The sequence below is a fragment of the Rhagoletis pomonella genome, unplaced genomic scaffold, assembly GCF_013731165.1.
Source record: "Rhagoletis pomonella isolate Grant_MI unplaced genomic scaffold, Rhpom_1.0 Rhpom_scaffold_04069, whole genome shotgun sequence".
Lineage (NCBI taxonomy): Eukaryota > Metazoa > Arthropoda > Insecta > Diptera > Tephritidae > Rhagoletis > Rhagoletis pomonella.
In genome coordinates this window covers 1-2,816 of record NW_023462620.1, presented here as the reverse complement: position 1 = coordinate 2,816, position 2,816 = coordinate 1, and the positions used below count along the sequence as shown (strand labels likewise).

Below are 2,816 nucleotides of genomic sequence, written 5' to 3'. Positions count from 1 at the left end.
TTTTCAATTTGACTAAAATGTAATATAAATAAAAGGTTTTGTTATTACAATCTTTTTTTCTTTCTGTGGTAGATCCCTCATTTCTAATTTCTAATTTCTTTTCTTTATTCCTTTTTTTCCATTTTAACAGGCCACAAAAGCACGTTTGGCATGGTTCACTACCCAACGGTGAGCGTTCAATTGATACATATTGTGACGCCTGGCACTCGGGCTCCAGAGATAAATTCGGTTATGCCAGTAATTTGCTGGGGAACAAATTGCTCGACCAGGAGCGCCAAACTTGCGATAGCAAATTAATTGTGCTGTGCGTGGAGGCGTTGTCGCAGGATAGAAGGCGAAAACGCGATATCAGCGACAGGTAAGCTATAAATACGCACATGCATATAAACTATACACAAGTGTATGTGCATAAGGGTGATCCAAAATTGCATGTGGGGAAGAGTAATGTCGGAATTTTATACTCTCGCCGCCTAGAATTGTTCAATATCGAAACAAATTTACCACTTGTTTTTTTCTTAATAAAAAAAATTATTATAAGTCGCAAAAAGCGCTCAAATTGCATTTTTTTTTGGGTTTTGGGGGACCCATAAAAAATCGTTATTATTAAAAAGATTTTAAATAAACAATTGGGTATTAATTTTCGAAATCTCTTGATTTGAAAAATATTTGTTTTAAAGTATTCTATACAGTTTCTAGGATAATTGTTTTTTTTTTTTCACATATAAAATCTATTGGAAACTTTGAGCGCTTTGAGCGACCTCTAAATATTTTTTGATTAACAAAAAACAACAAGATTCTATTTTTTGATATAGAATAATCCTAGGGTGAAAGCATTCAATTTCCGACCTTACTTTTTCTGTACCACCCTAAAGTGCATACATACCTTTAAACGGGATTTAGAATTTGATGCTCCATGGGGAGTGCGAAAAACGAAATGAAATTGCGTTGTGGTATTAATGAATGCAAATCACCAAAATGACAATGGCATACAATCAACACAACGCATTGGCGCTCAGGCGAGAGCAAATGTATGGAATTATATACATGCATATGTATGTATGTATGTTTGTGTATGAATGTTGAATGCATGTGTGGTTACATCATAATGAATTGAAAATATATTTGACTGTGCAAATATACCGAATTCTATTGAATACACATTTGTCCACAAGTTCATCAGGACATACGTCCCGCGCCATGTACACTCTACCTGTTCATTTTTCATACAAAAAATCCTTGCGCATTTCCATTTGACCACTCCTTCCCAATTATTTATCCATCGATTTTCTTCATTAGTAGCTAAATTTTTTTGTAAGAGAACATGCTCTAACACAAATAAAAAATTTGCACAGAAACTGGTACTTTTCATTTTTTTTCCTGCTAAATTTTGAACTTTCTAATCAAACAAAAAAATAAATAAAGCATAAAAAAACTGGAATGATTAATTAATTTCTCATAAACTACCAGGCTTATCGAAAAGTGATGTATATGGGGCGTTCCATACCAAAATGGACGGGGTTCACACTTCATGTGTTTGATTTGTTTCAAAATTTTAAGGTTGATGGATAAACATAAATAATAAATAAATCTGAAATTTGACCTTGATTAATGCATTTTTAAACATTGCAGCACAAAAACAAAAACAAATCGATTTAATACTTTTCCAAATATCTCGAGAACGGGGCGAGAAAAAATTTTGAAAAAAATCACGCATACACACATCAAAATTATCTATGAAAATTAGTATTTTTAAAATTTTTTTTCTTGAAAAATTTTTCACATACAAAGTTTTTGATAAAAAAAAAATTGTTTCTGAAAGATTAAGGTGGTAGCTCTGAGTATTGCGCAATATTTAAGTAGAGTATTATAGTGCGCACTATACAATGATTTGAGTTATGAATGTTTTTTACACCGTAGTTGAGTAAAATTAGTACAATACAAATTTACAAATTTAAATTTTTTTTTTTTTAGAATTTTTTTGAGAATGCAGTTTTGTAGCCAAAAAAAATCTAAAAGATCGTGCATTTTGTGGATATATAAATAATAGGGAGTTGCAATTTACAACTTAATACATCCCGGTTTATAACCTCTTTGTAAATTGTCTTTTCAGCGAACCTGTGTTCCATACGGCGGAAGCATATGCGCGCCACCTCAAAGAGGTGTTAACTTGAAATTCCGACTATCGCGCACATGTGCCACGTAAGCGTGCCGGACGAGGGCATTTGTTGTGGCTACAATCAGTACATCATCAACATCAACCAGTCAAAACTAAGCAACTCCAACAGCAACAAAAACAATAAAAAATAAAAAATAAAAAACATTTTAAATGCGAATTGTAAATCGAAAGGCGATGCCAAAATTCAAACACTTTGATTATATCCTTTTTTATGCAAATTTTTTTAAAAAGAGAGAAACTAACTAACTACTTAATTACGAACGAGTATTTTTTCCACGATTTTGTTCATTTTACTCCGACAAACTGTGAAAATATTTATGCAAACATACATACATACAAACATACATAGTTAATTGGAACACAACTACGTAACTAGTAAAGCAAACATACATACATAAGTATGTAACTAAATTCCCATCTATATGTGAGATTTTTTCATTGCATGTACTATACACATACATACATACTCTCGTGCATACATAGGAAGGTACTATTTATATGTAGTATAGCTATATTTAATGCATACGTGCATGTAGTTAATATACATATTTATTTTTGTTCTGTACTGTACTACTACATATACATACATATACATATGTATGTAAGTTAGTAATGTAAGTGTAAACGAAAATGAAATTGT

At 31.6% G+C, this 2,816-nt stretch overlaps 1 long non-coding RNA gene across 1 annotated transcript; it reads left to right on the top strand.

Annotated features, from left to right (window-relative positions):
- Window positions 1-231: 231 nt before the first annotated feature.
- LOC118754522 lies at window positions 232-2,304 on the top strand. Its single transcript, XR_004994902.1, has 2 exons — window positions 232-358; window positions 2,111-2,304. It is a non-coding gene; the product is annotated as an uncharacterized LOC118754522 (long non-coding RNA).
- The last annotated feature ends 512 nt before the right edge of the window (window positions 2,305-2,816 follow it).